The sequence below is a fragment of the Paramisgurnus dabryanus genome, chromosome 6 (assembly GCF_030506205.2).
Source record: "Paramisgurnus dabryanus chromosome 6, PD_genome_1.1, whole genome shotgun sequence".
In the NCBI taxonomy this organism is placed as follows: domain Eukaryota; kingdom Metazoa; phylum Chordata; class Actinopteri; order Cypriniformes; family Cobitidae; genus Paramisgurnus; species Paramisgurnus dabryanus.
Genome location: NC_133342.1, coordinates 11672261 through 11691009, shown reverse-complemented (window position 1 = coordinate 11691009; position 18749 = coordinate 11672261). Strand labels below are relative to the sequence as shown.

The window sequence follows — 18749 nt, the reverse complement described above, 5'->3', positions numbered from 1 at the left end:
TTCTACAGAAATGTATACGCTTCTGACCAACAATTGGTGCATACACTTTAAAAAAGGAAGAGTCATATCACTCCCCGGTTAAATAAGGTCTACCACAGGGATCAGTTCTAGGCCCTTTCCTTTTCTCGTTATGTTACCTCTTGGAGACATTATCAGGAAACATAACATAAGTTTTCACTGCAATCCAGATGATGCCCAGCTTTACATCTCCTCACATCCTAGCGAAACCCTCCAGTTCTCTAAGCTAACAGACTGCATTAGCGATATTAGGGACTGGATGGCACATAACTTTCTTATTCTAAACTCCAATAAGACAGAAATACTTATTATCAAACCGAATCGCTACAAACATAATATGTCAGATTACAAGTTGCCCATAGATGGCTGCACTGTGGTGCCATCTTCCACGGTTAAGAAATTAGACATGATGTTCGACAGCAATTTATCCTTCGATAGTCATATCTCCAATGTCTGCCGCACAGCATTCTTCCATCTCAGAAATATCTCGAAAATACGCCATATGCTGTCTGCATCAGATGCAGAGAAGCTTATCCACGCTTTCATGACCTGTAGAATAGACTATTGTAATTCGTTACTCGGGTTACTAGCGCCTTCATATATTAAAGAATTACTGTCAGAATACAATCCACCACGTACACTGCGATCACAAAATTCTGGCCACTTAAAGAGCACCTATTATGGGATACACGTTTTTAAACATCATTTTGTGTGTAAGTGTGTATTAGTACATGCTAACGATATTCAAAAAGTACATACCTCAAAGAAAACGATGACGCGAGTTATCGTCTCTAACGTTCGAGGACTACAAAAAACACTCGGATTGTAGGCAACAGTTTACTTCCTGGGATTAGTGACGTAGATAAGACCAACATTATCATAGTTCAGCCCTCTCTGCTTTGCTTGGGTACGCCCTCAAAGACGGGGGTGGGGAGCGCCGAGTCAGAGGAGAGCTAAAATGGCGGAGGTTGGGAGTCCCTGCTTTGACTCTGTTTGCAAACTCATTGTTTCATTGTTTAAGCGATTAAATCTCTCGAGTAGACGCTGTCTCTTTAGATGCTAGGGCAAAATAGCACTTTATGGACTTCCACAGAGGACATCATGTTTAATACGGTTCCGGAAAAATCCAGTCAGAAGTTGTTCACGGGGTTTTCACAATAACTGCTTCTCATGAACCGGAGCTGGACGTCTCCTTCTGAAAGTTGGATTACTGTGCACTTCTGGATCACAGGCTGTAAGTATTCACGTTTATTATTTGCCTTTTACTGTACATTACGTAACCGGTAACCGGAGATTAACATAATGTGCGTGTAGAGCTAAGCTTGCAAGCGAACTGTTTTGTGTTGTAATACTGTATTTCATAAACAACGTACCATATTTACACACGTGTATGTTGAATTATGCAGACTATCGTTTTTTTTTATCGATGTTGGTTAAGACATGTTAACAAACTTGCTAAGTTACCAGCTAAACTGTTACCAGTAAAATTTGTTCTCATGATCAAACTCAAGAAACTCTAAGTACAGATGATTTGTTTAAAGTTATATGTATTTTACTGTTGTTTTTACTTGAAGCTTTCTTAGATTTTGAAACAAAGTAAACACGTAATGTGTGTTGCTAATGTTGGGCCATGTAATATGTAATACATTAACGTTTTAATGAATAGTCTAACGATTTATAGTCGTTGTACTCTATTGTTATAATATGTCTTTTTGACTGAATACATGTTTGTTTTATTTGTCTATATCCTAGATTCGCAGCTGTACACATCCTTCTACACTGTATGCAAACATGCAACATCATAACACACAGTACAAGGAGTCAGACTGGCATATGAGGAGCAAAGGTGTGTAACACAAATGATGTATTTAGCTAGTGAAACCACTACCAGTCTTAAATGTATAACTGATGATGACAAAGTTTTTTTTCTCTGCATAATAATAGGAACCCAGGCAGTAGCATCGTTTCACAATGTTTCCATCATCATCATCAGTGGATGCCTTTGCCGTCCGTAGCCTGAGATTTCAGATTTGCAGCAAAAAAATTTGATTTTCTCATTTATTGGAATGCTATGCAGGTATTTAAGTATTTTAGTAACTGTGTTAAATAAAGTAGTATTTACTTTTACAATAAATTAATTGCTTGCTTATATTTTTACAGGTTGTACCTTGCAGCCATCCATTACAATGTCACCAAGCCGTAACAAAAGCAGGAGAGGGAAAGTACAAGCCTATGTTCCCAAAACACAAAAATGACATACCGTAAGCAGTAATGTTTTATTTCAAATACATTCATAATTAAAAACTTAATGTATGAAGCAGGGAAATAAATGATCAAAACAAAAGATTTATTGACCGCAATATTTCTACAGTTATGTGGAGGATGTGATCAGGCTTGTGTTTGATGAGGTATTTGAAGATAAGCTGAAGGAAGCCCTGATTCCAATGGACCTGGCATCACAGTTTGAGAGACCTTCAAAGGAGGACGTGATTGCATGCCATCTTCAGTGCAGGGGTCGTCGGAAGCCAACATTCCGATCAGGAAGCTCCAAGCGTATCTGGAGAACAACACACGACAGGATGATAACCCTAAAGTGTCATCTTAGATAGCATCAGCTGACAAAGCTTTGATATGCCATTTATCTGAATAGATAGCTGTAAGAAATGAATTGAACAATTTTTGAAAGAAGAGCACAATATGGTTACTAAAGTATGTTTATTTGTATATTGTTTAAAATTCAAATATATATTTGTAATAAATAAACTTTTGACTGACTACTATATTTTCTTTAAAGTTACATCTTTTGTTCTTTTGGGTACTTTGTTACTATAATAATACTTTAGTGTTATTGGTTTAAAAATGTAATAAAACTTACTCTAGTCCTGCACCTCAAAGGCTTATAGTCGGTACAATAAATGTTCTGTGTGTAGGGATTTAGACAATTTGTGCAAAACCTGGATGATGAATCACGCAGGTAAGAGGCCCTGGAACCTGTTACATTCTCCTTAAAACCTAGTAAGTAAAAACATAGCACAGTCTTTCATAATAAAGTTTACCATAGTAAAATAATGTAGAACTAACATTAATTTCAATTAATACTTTCTTTGTGCTACATTTGGTGTTTCCATATAGTTTGCACAGTAAAATAGTATGTAAGCAGTATTTTATAATTAAGTTTACTATAGTAAAATAATGTAGAAATTACCAAGTGAAATCGTTTTATAATCATTTCAACAAATACTTTATATGTGCTACATTTGGTGTTTCCATATAGTTTGCACAGTAATACAGTATGTAAGCAGTCTTATAATAAATTTTACTAGAGTAAAATAATGTAGAAATTACCAAGTGAAATCGTTTTATAATCATTTCAACAAATACTTTCTATGTGCTACATTTGGTGTTTCCATGTAGTTATGTAGTACGTTATAATTACCTTTTGGATGTCTTTGCAACACATTTTCGTCTTCGTTTAGCATTCTGGCAGAGCTAAGGACACCTAAAAAAGTTAAATCCAATCGCATTCATTGACGGAGATCGTTTATATCGTAACGGCCTTCTGAACTCTCTGGATCGAGCTCGAAGTGGTAAGGCAGTACAGACACCATCGTTTATAGAGAAATATAGCGCTTGTTTACGTTGCCTCTGAGGCTGTGACTCTCAGTCAGAATCTGTGTCAACCCACGCGTAGTCAGGGGCGTAACCTTTCAAACACACGCCGAACCCAGCTGACCAATAACAGTTGAGTAGTCATCTGACCAATCCGATTACACTAGACATTTTGGGAGGCGGAGACAGGAACTAAACCGAGCGTTTTCCAGACAGTGGGAAATCGGTGAGGTATGTAAGCAATTTATAAGACTCACAATGCATTAGTTCAAGTTTTAATAACATGTATGTACTATGGGATATTGCAATAACGTGCTAACGTGCCAATTTATTAGCATAATTGGTGCTCTTTAATTATCCCTAGAATATCAAAAGTGTCTAAAGGTGGTAGATCCTTTTCCTATTTAGCCCCAAAGCTCTGGAATGATTTACCAAATAATGTTTGAGTATCAGACACAGTCGATCAATTTAAAGTTAAACATAAAACATTCTTGTTTAACAAAGCATTCACATAAAATGTCCAGTAAATGTACTTATCCCGCAATAGTTTGTTTGTCCAGAACAAACCATTCACATAACTCATCTGGGTAATATACTTATGCCGCAATGGTTAGCCTTTCTGGAACAGAGCAGATTTAAACCACAATACTGTATGACACTTGCATTACATGTGAACGGCCCTTACGCTAATAGGTTACTGTTTCTCTCTCCATGTCTCGTCCTCGAACCCGAGGACAATGAGAAAAACAGACCCAGTTCCTGCTGCTGTGAAGGTCATCACACCACTGATCTACTGAACAAGAAAGACAGAAGAAGAAGAAGAAGCACTATTGCCCAGTTTAATATATAAACACAAAATTCTACCAGAGTTGGTTACTAACTCTCGATGAAAACAATATGGCAACACCAGCACTTAAATTTGTTCCATGACTAAAACAAGTATTGCCCTTCTATTCTCCAACCTAGTGTACCTTCATTTGTAGATTGGGAAGAGTTTCTTGCAGCAAAATGATATCTGCTTTCTTTAAAATTATCAAAAAAAAAAAATCTAACAAAGCAGCTTTTTTATTGTGCCCCGATACCCATTAATATTAAAGGTTCCAATATTTAAAGATGTCACCGGATATATAAGAGTTGTACGGAGCCCCTAAGGGGACATGGAGCAACTTTCACCTGAGCGTGCAATAGTTTCACGTGGGCACGCGAAACTAAACTTTAAAAAAAAATTCTGCACATGAAGGTTTCGCGTGAGGCTTGAGCACATGAAAGTTTCACGTGAGCATATGAAACTAAACTTTAGAATTTTTTTACTCCAATGTCACCTTAGGGGCTCGGTAGGGTAGGGCAATAGAAAAAAGCAAAAAAATGAATGCCTGTAGATCATAGACTGTAAAAAATATGGACGTAGTGTCTGTGACGTCACCCATTAGTTTGTGAAGATCGTTTTTGAAGCGTGGAGTAGGCGTTGCCTGTCGTCGCCATCTTGGCCACCCGTCACCGCGAATCACTCACTGAAAACCGAAAATGGGTTAAGAGGTGGGACGTGGGTGAAGCTGAGGTGGCTGGTTGCTGAAACCACACCCACCTAGCTCGACTCTAGTGACAGCAGTGGCAGTTCACCCGTCACTCAGGTGGCCTCTAATTATGCAGAAGTTTAAGGCTAAGTTACAAAAATTCACCCCTCTCACAGTTGTCATGAAGGGTAAAATTAGCTACATAGACCAAAACCCTTTTTGTACCAGGCTGTAAACATATTATTTTTTACTGTAAAGTTGGTAATTTTTAACGTGGAGGTCTATGGGTATTGACTCCCTTTTGGAGCCTCTAATGGCCAGTTGATAAATTGCAGTTTAAGTCACTACAGTATTGGCTTCATCAGAGAGATGGGAAGGTTGCCCCTCTGTTTAGATACATAACTGTATTATTATTTCTATGACAGGTTTCCTATCTTTTTTTAACAGCATTTATTTTTAGCCAAGTTAGATAGCGGAAGCAGCGGTAAGAAATCATTCCTTACAGGCAATCCACGCTCATTCAAAACTTCAACCATATTCCTCTTTTACAAAGACAACAATAGCCTTATACATCATAGATGCTGACAAGATATTAACAGCACCAATTACCAATTTAATTTAATTTAATTTAATTTAATTTAAAGAGAGAGAGTGAATGAGAGATCTATTATAAGAGTCAGTATGTGTTTGATGTTTGTTGTGTTATGATGTTAATATTGTGATTTGTATGCTGAGTTATATTGCTCAAACATTCAGAGGTCTTAATGTGGATTGACAGACTCATACTGGAGATTATGTGATGCTGTCATTCGTCTGAAGACCACAGATTTGTCATTGTAGCCCTCGACGTCTGCTTCTGTACTCTGCTATATTTGGCTTTTTATGTGTCAACCTGCATCCTCAGGGCTTTCATGTGAAATCAGTTATTCAGACATGATGTGAGTTGTGTCTGTCACAGGGAATTTAGTGCAGATATTGGTCTGATGTTACTGTAATTGGTGTTGTGTATTTGTGTACGGTGTGTTTAACTGATGGACAACCCTTACCCAGACCTGAACTCCATCTGATTACCTTTGATATGACATACAGGTTTTGCACCTGTATGAAAACTATCAGTGCATAGAGATGTTATCTATAGAGAAAAGAGCTGGATGATTGAATCTGAACCCTTTATATCCCTCTATTTCATCCCTCTATCATTCAGGTGTTTGTGTTTCTCTAGACGTCGGGATCAGGGGCCTCATGTATAAAACTATTCGTAGGATTCTTACTAAAAGCCTACTTACGCACAAAAGCCAAAAATGGCATACACCAAAAATTATGAAGACTTATAAAACAAAGCAATGTTCCCTTTATAAATCACAGATCACCTGCAAGTGTGCGTACATGAATCATCCTAATATCCCACCCTGCAAGCCCATTCTCCCATCAAGTTTGTTTTTTTATAAATCACAACCTTTGCGTGGGAACTGGCGTACGCACGTTTCCAGCCTTGTTTTGTGCGTACGCATGCTTTATACATGAGGCCCCAGATGATTATTATAGTCACAATCATAGCAGCTCTCATTGAACCACCGCCTGTCCTTGGCACGACTTTCACCTGCTCTCAGTGGATAGAGAGAATAAATGGAGGTCTGGATGAGGCGACTGAAGATGATGGAGGGAAAAAAATGGATTAATCTCTTCCATTCCAACCCTGTGACAATTCTCAAGTCTTTTCTGAATCCCTCTCACGCTCCATTTGTTCAAGAACAGAAAGAAAGTGATGGAAAATTGAATAGTGTAAGGATTATTCGTCTCTTACTCTCTGATAGTGTGATGCTGATGGTCAATATCTGTCTATTTGACATCTGAACACAGTGGAAAATAGATTAACATGCACTGAAAGGCTTAAGAGTGTGGTTAGATTATTTCTGTGTGGAGTAAAGCAGACACCAGTAACCGCAGGCAATCAGCTGAAGGTTTTTACTCAACATAAAAGACAAAAATCCTCTTTTACTGCGGTGACCTTTCAGCTGAAGGTTTTATAAAGAACCTAATAGACGTTGGGCTGATGCAGCATCACTGGGTTTGTATAATCCTCTGTCTAGTTTATGATGATGATGAATGTCCCTCATTAAACATCTGAGAATATCTATTAAGTATAAATCGAGTTATTCACTTCATTTGGGTGTTTGCTCTCCACCATATTTGCCTCCATGCAAGTTATTGCCTCTGTCATTTAGAGAGTTTCTCTCTGTCTGTCTGTCTGTCTGTCTGTCTGTCTCTGTATCCGTCCGTCATTCTGTCAGTAGTGATAGTGACTTGCCAAAGTATATAAATAAAAAACAATGTGCTTTTTGAAAAATGTGGATTGTTTTTAAAAAAATATGGAAAAACCCAACCGCTGCATAAATAATTTTATTCGTAAAAAAAAAACTCATCATCTTTGAACGTTGACTTTTGTTGTTGTGGTGAAATAGAGCATCATAAATATTATTAATACCACCGATCAAATCTACCGTGTTTAAAAAAGTGTTTTTGAAGGCTTAGCAGGCAGATGAATAGGAAATTGAAGCATGTAATTATAGTTCATTACTTAATGAATTTCACAGGCCTATAGACTTCATTAATATGCATGAGATGAGCTGCTCGCATAATGCAAGAAGTTCATTCAACCCTGCTGTGAAGCTCTGTTTGGTGTCTGCCAATACAATTATTAATAATCCATTAGAAATAATGATAAATACACAATGATTCTTTATACACAGTGCAGATATTGCATGTATACAAATGGGACTTTTGAGCAGATGTTGTGTTATTGAGGCTTGTAATGTAATGCAACTTCTGTCGTACATAAACGCATCATTACAGCAGAAACTCACTGAGACACAGACTTGTGCTCACATTATAACACAATTTCAGCTCTGACATATTTCTGAACACAACACATGTGAAATAGACTTGTGTAGATTGTGTGTGTGTGTGTGTGTGTGTGTGTGTGTGTGTGCGTGCGTGCGTGCGTGCGTGCGTGCGTGTGCGTGTGTGTGTGTGCTTCAATCTCTCTTTTTGGAAATCCAGCTATTTAAATCCTTTCAAAAGGCAAGAGCAAAGTTCTGAAAGTTTTGGCTCAGTCTGTGATTTGTTGTCAGTATAAACTGTATTAAAATGCATCTTTTACCTTGAAGTTATCAGTTCTGTCCATTTTCTCTTAGTTTACCCAGGCCCAGTTCTAGACATTTTGGAGGCCCCAGGCAAAATTTATGTTGGAGACCCCTTGCCCCCCTCTAAATTTTAGATTAATTAACTCAATTAACTCTTCCTCACCAGTGTTTTAAAAAAAGTTGCCAGCCAGAGCCAGCATTTTTTATGATTTTCACAAAAGTGTAAAATGTACTTCTTTAAATATATAAACATACAATTATTTATTTGTTTATATATATATATATAAAACATTAAATATTTTTACATTTTCTTTTTTCTATTGTTTTCTCATTTCTGTGTAAAGCACTTTGAATGACCTCTGTGTATGAAATGTGCTATACAAATAAACTTGCCTTGCCTTGCCTGCCTTGCCATAATCAAAAAGAACAGATCCTCTGCTTAAAAACAGTTTCATCTTATCTTCATTTTTTTTATCACCTCTCCATTATGGGAAAGTTTCTTCAAAAGTACCAAATATTGAGCAGAAAGCTGCAATAAATGCATTTTTGTGCACCCTAACTTTTGTTAGAAATCAGATTCAGAGCGATCCTCAAAACATACAGAGTTTAAACTGTTTGCCCAAAGGGGATACTTCTGGGTTTTAAAAGTTAGTTAAGAATGTCACCTTGTGGATAATAGCGGAAATACGGATTGCCGGAAAAGCTTGTCATTGGCAAGAAAGCATTTTCTCTTAATTGACGAGTTAAATGGCAGGGAAAGAGTTAAAAAAAGTTAAACACAAAAATTAACTTTTTTATCCATTTTAAACAGATTAAATGGCAGTTTATTAAAATCTAATTAGAAATGATGTGACAGCACACTAATCATTTTTTTTTAAAGCAGACATGATTTACCATCATTATTATTTTGCAAAATAAAAATCCTGTCATCATTTACTTGCCCTCGTGTTGTTCTAAGCCTGAATGAGTTTCTCTGTTGAACACAAAAATATATTGTTATAAATGATGATATAAACAACACACAGTTGATGGTACATTGACTTTCATAGTATTCGTCTTTCCTACCTGTAATAAGTCAGTGGTATAACTGCGTGCTTCCAGTCATTAATCAAAATATCTTCTTTGTGTTAAATAGAGAAGAGGTTTGTAACAACATGCGAGTGAATAAATGATGACAAGGTTGAACTATTCCTTAAATGTACTCATCCTCATGCTTCAATCTTATATGATACAAGACAAACTGAGAAAAGTTGAAGGAGCTCTTCTTAAACCGGGTCAGCTGGTTAATGCATTAACAGTGTCAAGATCATGGGTTTGAATCCACAGTGGCTCACCCATAATGATCAAAAGCACCATAAGTCACGTTTGATAACCGTCCCTGTCTGTGAAGCTTTAAAGACAAAACTCAGCACACAGTTTATGAAGTACAGACTGTAATGTAAGGGGTTAGGGTGTAAAACACAGCGCTTGCCCACCACACGGCACAGTCGCTGAAGCTCAAGATTCAAAGCCAGTTTACCTGTATTAGATAATATTGTTATTACAACCCTTCTGTAGAAAGAGGAGAATAAATGTTAAATATTTTTACAATAGTATTTTGTAATGTCTTATGAAGAGGTTTTTTGATTGTCTCTGGTGTGTTTCTGGTGTAAAAATGAATGATGGGATCAGATAAACAACTCATTCTAATTTCTCCAAACTGAATGACATCCATCTAGTCAATGACTGAACTCATTTATTTCATTTGTTTATTATGGCACACTACAGACACCGAATTACATGAAACCCTTGTGCAGGTCACCCCAGAATCTCAAGGAAAAATAAGAAACCAGTTTGCCCAAAGAAAACAAAGCCTGCATTACATTTCTGGGATGTATAATAATTCCCATTTTCTCAATATTGCATTTCTCAAACATTTTCTTTCATCCACAAATTTGCAGCTTGCATGTGGATTTTCAATTGAATGAATGTGATGATATGGTGCTAGGATTTCAGTCTGTTTGTGATTATGTTTGATAATGATAAGCTAATATGCACCGTTATGTTGTGTTGTAGAGAATAAAGCCTGCGGTTAAGCACATGTCTTCGGTCTGTCTGTCCTGAACCTCTCTCACAGTAAGGATGAAATTCTCCCAAGCGGTAAATATAGGTCATAGACGCATCGCAGCTTCTTTCTCATTTCATGCACACAATAACAAGCTCAGTATGGACTCGCTCATCCAGCACTTTACTTCTTTTATGGGTGTGCTGCTGTGCTTAAACTTGAGACGTAGCCACATCTTCAATACTTCCACCAGCGGCTGTGATCTTCAGTCTCTCCAGATCTCGTATGGAGTGATGGGTATTAGCGGTCGATGGATTTCCTGAGCCTGGTTTAAAGTAATCCAGACCTGGAGGCTGTGCTGAAATGCAGGGATAGACGGATACATCATTATAGAGCAGCTGCTATATCTAACAGAGTCACCGTTACTAAAGCTCAGCTTAACCTACAGTCCAGATGATGTTATTTTATTCAAAGCTTTGTTTATTTGCAAGCATTCATTAAACTTCATCATTTCTCAAGGTCAGTTTATTGTTACTCAAGGTTATTTAGGTCAAATGACTCTTTCTGTTTTAGTTTACAGCAGGTGTTTATGAGTGGTTGAATTTGATTGATGAATTTAATCTCAAGATTCCACATTTAGTAGAAATTGAATCTGAAGCAGCACAACATTTCCACTTTTAACTGGAGTTTATCAACATCTTGCATGTAGCTCTTTTCATGTATTTTTTTCATGGGTGCGTGCGTGAGTGTTGTGAGTCCAGGTGCCGTTGCATATGGTCAGGATGGCTCTGCTGTGGCTCTCCTTCACAGCATCACTACTGATCTGGAGCTCTACGGTGGCCCTCAGGGATATAAGGTTTGTGTAACCATCACAGCAATCAAAGAATCTAGATTTTTACAAGAAACTGTTCGTTTCAATTTGGTTCACAGTAGAGGTGCGTCATTATGAATAGTTTGAAGATATTTATTTGAATACATTGATATTGTCATGTGTGGAGGAGGACACGAGACAGGAGAACACATAAATACTGCCATGATCCTGACACAAAACTACTTTTTTTCTGCTTTTTCCATTTTTTGATTTCTATGCATATACAAATGTCTGTAAACATGAAATATTTTTTCTTTGTTGCTTTTTTAGAGTTCTGAGCAACACAGTATGAGTCAGACATTAAGATGCTTTGACCCAGAGAGATGTTTCATCCACTGAGTTCTTAATGAGTTCAGCCTGAGGTCTGGAGCTCTCACATACAAACACATATAGACACATACACCAACACGCACATAGACAGACAACATGGTTTATTTACATTGTATTTGTGAAAATATTTATTGAATGAAAGATTTATTATGTACATTATAAATAAGTTACCATAGTAGCGAGAAGACAGAATTGTATGAAGTGAGTTGTGGAGGAGTAAAGATCATCACCTCATCATACAGCACTGTACACCAGCGTCTGCCAGCCATCATACATCAATGTAACTAGGCAGGTTTGTGTTGGTAATACATTTTTGTTGTGTCTCTGTTGGAAAACAAACAAAAAAATGTTTTGTATTTTCTCTCCCTCTTTCTTTTATCGCTCCTGATAGTGTTTCTCTCTTTCTCTCTCTGTTTCTGTCTCTCTCTATTCTGCTAATGTTTGCTGTAATGAAGCTGTCAGTACTGATGTATTAGTGGGTCTTTTAATGTTTGTGTGCTATAAATTAAAGAAGAGAAAGTATTTGTTTAGAGCTTCGAATAAAAGAAGAGTGTAATTACTGGACGGTCACAGACATCCATTCAGACCCTGTGTGTAAACACAACAACACAGAATATACTCCTCTTCACTTTCTCTCTTATATTTTATTGACAATAACTGATTTTCTTTACAAATTCTTATAAGAAGAAACTTTATCTTTAAAATATTGTAATTTAATGAGTGAACTGATTAATTTACAATTACACGACAAATTTCTGAAATATTCTGGTATGCAGATGATCAAAAATGACTATGCTTGTTTAACTATGATGGCATGTTTAAGTATGCAAATGTAGTTTCAAAGGCCTGTAAAAGAAGACAAGTTAGCTTGTTTAATTAGATTTCATTCTGATCTTTGTAGGACTATAATAAATGAAAATACAGGGATACATGCAGGTACCTGAATACATAGTTACTATTACTATCATTATTTTGTCTTTATTTGGGAATATTGTATTCGAGGTACTCTGGATCTGTGTATCCTGTATATTTATTTTGTATATTAATTCTTTTATTTCTGTATATTAATGCTAGTGTCTTGTAATACAAAGTGAACATGTTTATGGATTTATCAGGGCTTTCATCTCGAACAGGCTGGAGGAGAGAGAGGTTATGTCCCGCTGTAGTCTTTTGTAGACTGTTGTGGTCAAGAAAACATCTTAAGGTTCACACCTGCGAGGGTTTACATATCATAGGGTGACCATACAGACATTTTCCCCCAGACATGTCTGGCCAAGATTTCGGGTTGTGTCCTCCGTAAGTCACATTTGTTGAACCACATACGTCATCCCTTCTTAACTTATAATAAAGAATTTTTTTTTCCAAAATAGGAAACTATATTTTTTTCCAAAATGCTACATAATAATCCACGATCCCTTAGTCTCGTTACATTTCTGCTCGGGTTGCGCAGTTTTGAGACGCTCCCTGAGCGTGACAGCGGGGTGAGCTGAGAGACGAACCGCCGCAGAGAGAGAGAGACAGAGAGAGAGAGACATCACTGAAACAGCAGAAAGACATCACTGAGACAGCAGTGAGACAACACTGAGACATGTTTGTGTATGTATGTGTATATGTGTGTCTGTGTTGAGATGCGTCTCTGATGTGTGCGTATGAAAGGTAAGCGCGCGCGCGCGCGGTGTGTATGGATGTAATCGCGTGACCTGTGGACAGACAGAATAATGTGACACACAATGAGGACAGAGGCTTCACACTCCAGAGCTGGGTGAGAAAACTTTATGCCTTTTTACATCATGTATTATTCATTTTTAATCTGTTTATTCGTGTGAACATTTGGACCCCACCGTGAATAACACACGCTCACGCACACACACGCGCACCTGTGGAGCTCGTGGGCTGATGTATCGCATCAGTTACGCAACATGATTTTACCTGCAGGAGTTTTGTTTGTTTATCAGATTCAGAAACAGTGAACAGTGTTAGAGGAGATGCAGAAAGTTTTGTGTTTATCTGTGTGATGTGATGATGTTTACTAGGGTTCAGTTGTGTGTGTTGTTGTGAAGCATCACTCAAAGCAGTGTACAGTTGTGTTGTTTCTTTCTGTCCCTAGACACAACAGTTTTATTCCTCAGACATTGCTCTCAGTGTGGATCAGGAGTTTTAAGAGGAAAGTAACATTTTATTTGAGAAATAAAAATGAGAGGAATTAATCTGAGCATTTGGTATTGGAAGTATTTTATAATTGAGTTGTGGAAAGCTTGTATACAGAGCTTTAAAACTAATACTAGTGCTGTGTATATTAGTTGGTCCTGTTTGATTTGAAGTCTCTTGACTGTTGATTGTAAACATTGGTACTGTAGGTCGAGTCTGTGTTACCACTGTAAAAACTATTACTTGGATCTGACGCCATAAAATTAAGGCAACGTTTTCCAACAACTTTTTGTAAGTTTACTGAACTAACTGATATTTTAAAAAAACTTAATAATATGGATTTCAATTAATGTGAAAATATTAAGCAGCATTTTAAGAAAAAGCAAAAGCAAATAAAAAACAACCAATGTCAAAAATGTCAGCATACTATACACAGACTTAAGTAAAATAGGTAACATCTAAATGAAAAAAATACTAGTTCATGTCTTCTGATTTATTAATTAACTTTATGATTATTATATAATTTATGGTTTGTTTCAACACAAAATTATTAAGTTAATTTCCTTCTTATAAAAAAGTGGATTATACATGATAAAATTAAGTTGAATTTACTCAATGATGTGTTCATTTAGAATTACTCAAATTATTATGCTATTTTAACTCATGAAAAATGAGAATTAAAATGTTTTGAGACATTTTACTCATTTTATTTTTGTTAAATCTACTAAGGCACAGAAACACTTTTTAGGCTGCAGTCACACCAAAAGCGCTTTAAACGCTTGCAAACGCAAGGCGCGACGCACTGCTTTTTTTTAAAAAAGAGCAGTGCGACGCGGCTTTTCATATTGCTAAGCAACCACCGAGTCAGCTGTCTTGTCAATCAAATATGGAAGCGTGAGCGCTCTTTTGCTGTTAACTGTCATATCAGCAGAAACTTTAAAAAGAGGACGCTTGCTCTGACCTTGTTTGAGGATGAGAGGTGCACAAACACACAGGAGAGAGTGAGCGAGTGGTGTCCGGTTCTTCAAAGCAACTGTAAACTTCCCTCACCACAACGTAAGGCCCGCCTCTCCCCTCATTCGATTGGACAATGGAAAGACACGAATGACGTCGGGCGCTTCTCCGCTCTCAGCGCTCCTTCAAAAACGCGTGCGCGGCAGGCGGCAAAAAACCGCAAGGCGCTCAGCGCGCATAAACAGCGCGCAAACGCGCCCTGCCCATAGAATATCATTCAAAAAAGGCGCCTGCAACTGCCATAAACGCTATTGGTGTGACTGGCCCCTTACAGTGCCTTTTTGCATTACCTGCCAGGGGTAACTAAAAATAAGGGAAATTTACTTTTTTGTGTCTTTTAAGACTATGGTTCTTAATAAATGTGTCTTGATATCAATGTTTATGAGGCAATAATACAATCTCAGAGATCTCAGTGTGGCTTCATGTGGTAATTGTACTCATTTTCACCGGCAAACAACAAAATTGAACCATTTTACATAAATACTTGTGAAATTGTCATTTAAATGACCCCATCCACATATAAGTAGATTCATTTTCATTCATGACATTTATTATTTTAGGAAAGTCTTTCTCTGGAAAGAAAATGATAATTTGACACAGAATGACCCTGTATGTGAAGCTATGAACCCAAAACATTTAAATGAGCATTGCATCTGTACATTAAAGCACAACATGCTGAAAAACATTGAAGATCAGATGTCTTATGTGTTTGTGTGTATGTGTGTTATCTGCTTCTCCTCTGTTTGCCAGTCCTGGCCATTATAATGGAAAGTGTTTCTGACAGGCGCGTTACCGTCTCTCCCGGGGCGATGGGGGTTTTAAACAGACTACAATCTCAAAAGCCAGCAAGAAGAGAGAGAGAGAGAGGCAGATAAAAGCTATAATATATATCACATCCATTTCATCAGGCTTCTGTGTCCATTTTATGTGGATGTTGAAGGTTAATCAGAGAACGGTTCACTCAGACTGTAATCACCTCGGACACGAGCAACAAAACCCTTTCAGCTGAATAACACATTCGCTCTTCCACTTGTGTTGACAGTGATTGAACGCAGTGAATGAGAATAAATGTAGCATTTCTGTGGTGATTCGACGGCAGACTGGGGTTTAATGTGCGCTCTGTGATAAAGTGCTCATTTGCATACGCTTGATGTATGTTGAATTGAAAATTAGCAGCATTATTATGAGTGTATGCTAAGGCAAGCTTCACTTATTCCTCATACAGTATGTACTGTAGCATTAGACATCTCAACACTTGATGACAATAAAACAAGTAAAATCATGCAGTAGTTTTAAGTTGAAGACGGGAATAAAAAGGTCAGGTGATTCTGAGAGAGCCGTTGGTCAGATTATTATTGTAGAATCTGAAATTTCAGTAAGAACGTTTCAAAACAGTCATTTCACAGTCAAATTCACACAGCCTACTTGAGGTAGCTGTGATTTTTTCACAAGGTTTTGTGACATCCGTAAAATCGTGACATCAGGAAGTCATCACCCGAACACTGTCACCGCTGCATCCCCCCCCCCTTTTGCAAAAAAACCCCACCAAGGAATATCGCAGTTCTATCGATGGATGTCAGGAAACTAAATTATTGCACAAGCTTCTGAAAAACATTAATATACGAGGTTAATGCTCATTTAAAATGCACCTATTTCATTTCTAAAAAACAAGGTTATTTTGTGTATTTGGTATAATAAAATGTGTTTGAGTGGTTTATGGTTAAAAACACATTATTTTCCACATACTGTAAATTTTTGTAGCTCCAGATTTCACTCTCTTCCTGAAACACATGGATTTGAAAAGCTCTTTGTCTCTGATTGGCCAGCTAATTTGTATGTGGTCATTGGCCTGAATACCTTTGACGTCAGCGGGAAATAAGACGCTCCTTACCATGTTTGAAAAATGTGCTCACAATGCAATGCTAACAAGAGTTAACTTAAAGAGCACCAATTATGCTAATAAATTAGCACCTTAGCATGTTATTGTAATATCCCATAGTACATACATGTTATTAAAACTTGAACTAAGTCATACATGATGTTTTGAGTCAGAGTCAAAGCAGGGACTCCCAACCTCCGCCATTTTAGCTCTCTTCTGACTCGGCGCTCTCCACCCCCGTCTTTGAGGGCGTACCCAAGCAAAGCAGAGAGGGCTGAACTATGATAATGTTGGTCTTATCTACGTCACTAATCCCAGGAAGTAAACTGTTGCCTACAATCCGAGTGTTTTTTGTAGTCCTCGAACGTTAGAGACGATAACTCGCGTCATCGTTTTCTTTGAGGTATGTACTTTTTGAATATCGTTAGCATGTACTAATACACACTTACACACAAAAGGATGTTTAAAAACGTGTATCTCATAATAGGTGCTCTTTGAAGGACAAGTTCGGTATTTTAGACTTAAAGCCCTGTTTTCAGATTGTTTATGGTGAAATAGAACGTTTTTGACTGAAATTTCGACATTTGCGGCTGCCCTGAGAATTTTCGCGTGGTTGTGTTTCACCTCACACCTCTACAATGGGTTTAATGGTGCACTGGAACAATCCTTCCTAAAATGCATTAAACTTTCGTTTACAAAGATGTGAAACTCACCGAGTGGTCAGGGGTGTTCACTGGTATGCTCACACAAAAATCGCTGCAAATATAATCTGAAAACAGTGCTTTAAGTAGGGGTGGGCAAAAAAATCGATTCTTAGATGAATCGCGATTCGGACGTGGGCCGATTCTGAATCGATTCACAAATGTCAAGAATCGATTCTTAAATGTTAGTTTACAAAATAACGTCACGTTATCAGAACCAAAAGGCGGAACTCAACTGGGGGAGCGGTGATGCACACGGACAACTTAAGAGAGCGCGCCCTGCAAGAGCGCATAGCCGAGCTTACAAGAGCAGAAGAGAAAGAACACTTTAAATGCTTGTAGGACTATACTGCATATATCTCTACATTGAATTTAGGGCTGTCACCATTACTCTATTATTTTTGAGGAGTTTTAAAAAAAATCCTTGAGTACATGTCGAGTACTCCTTAAAATAGCGGAGATGCGGTTTAGTGAAACTAACAGTATTAGAAGCATACAAATCAGCGCTATGCTGCCTCTCTCTCCCTCTCGTTTGCTCGCTCACACACACACACACACACCGTGCGTGTGAATCAGGAACTGCGTGAGGCAAGAATGTGCATCCATGTGAATTTTGGAAGTTAAAGACGACTGAGCTGCAGTGGCATGGCAAAACACATTTGAGAAGAAAGGCGCAGCAACTCAAAAAGACCTGCATGTTTCACAATTACTCCAAAAGACCATAATGACAATTTTGCGCGTGGAGCAGCAGTTGTGCGATCTACCGGCATTGCCTTTGCGATCGACGTATTGTACACCCCTGCCCTAAACCATCCGCAGACTGTTTAGATATAACATGAATATACTTCTGTAAAAATATGCACATAGTTTGTTATTCAGTCGCTGGGTGCGCTGCATTATATAAATACAGTAATACTGCCAATCACTGTGTATAATGATGATGATTAGACGCTTAACGTTCGTGGAAGTTAATGCCGGTTAACATATAGAATTAATATGTCACGTTAAATTAATATTTTTACTGGTTTTAATGTCTTACAACAGAAACAACACATGTATGTATAGTATGTATATAAGAATGACATTATTTATCCCTAGTTGCATTAAAGTACAGTATATGACAGTTCAGAGACTAGCAAAAGCGCAAACATTAACCTGGCTTTGAAAGCAAATGCGACGTAATGACGTCACAGATATGCAAATTAGTACGTCAAGAATCGTTTCCGAATCGAATCGGGACCCTAAGAATCGATTCTGAATCGATTCATGAGGGTCCAAGCGATTCCCACCCCTAGCTTTAAGTGTAAAATACCGAACTTGTAGCCTGGTAGAACCATCCTCTGCTATTTTGCTTCGCTTCATAGACAGAGTCTGGCTGGGCATAATTGACAATCGTTTTCCTTCTCATGGGAGGGGCTTGTCTGAAGTTTAAAATCATTGGTCTAAACGTAAGCCAATCACATAACGTTTGGATATGA

General features: G+C 37.7%; 1 protein-coding gene and 2 long non-coding RNA genes across 4 annotated transcripts in view; 2 read left to right on the top strand and 1 right to left on the bottom strand.

Moving 5' to 3' along the window:
• The first annotated feature begins 1089 nt into the window (after positions 1–1089).
• Positions 1090–2528, top strand: LOC135757818 (uncharacterized). Its single transcript, XR_010536336.2, has 5 exons — positions 1090–1252; positions 1771–1864; positions 1963–2095; positions 2179–2279; positions 2390–2528. It is a non-coding gene; the product is annotated as an uncharacterized lncRNA (long non-coding RNA).
• On the bottom strand, positions 2461–3964 carry LOC135757821 (uncharacterized). The gene is made up of 3 exons (XR_010536337.2): positions 3455–3964; positions 2894–3030; positions 2461–2575 (listed from the first exon to the last, which is right to left on the bottom strand). It is a non-coding gene; the product is annotated as an uncharacterized lncRNA (long non-coding RNA).
• Positions 3965–10607: 6643 nt separating this feature from the next.
• Positions 10608–18749, top strand: part of lingo3b (leucine rich repeat and Ig domain containing 3b) — a 38391-nt gene continuing 30249 nt past the window's right edge. The window contains exon 1 of one of the 2 annotated variants that reach the window (XM_065272550.1): positions 10608–11184. The gene's annotated coding sequence lies outside the window, so the exon portion shown is untranslated. Of the gene's footprint in view, positions 11185–13031; positions 13292–18749 lie in introns of those variants that run through there. The other variant, XM_065272549.1, reaches the window with a different exon arrangement.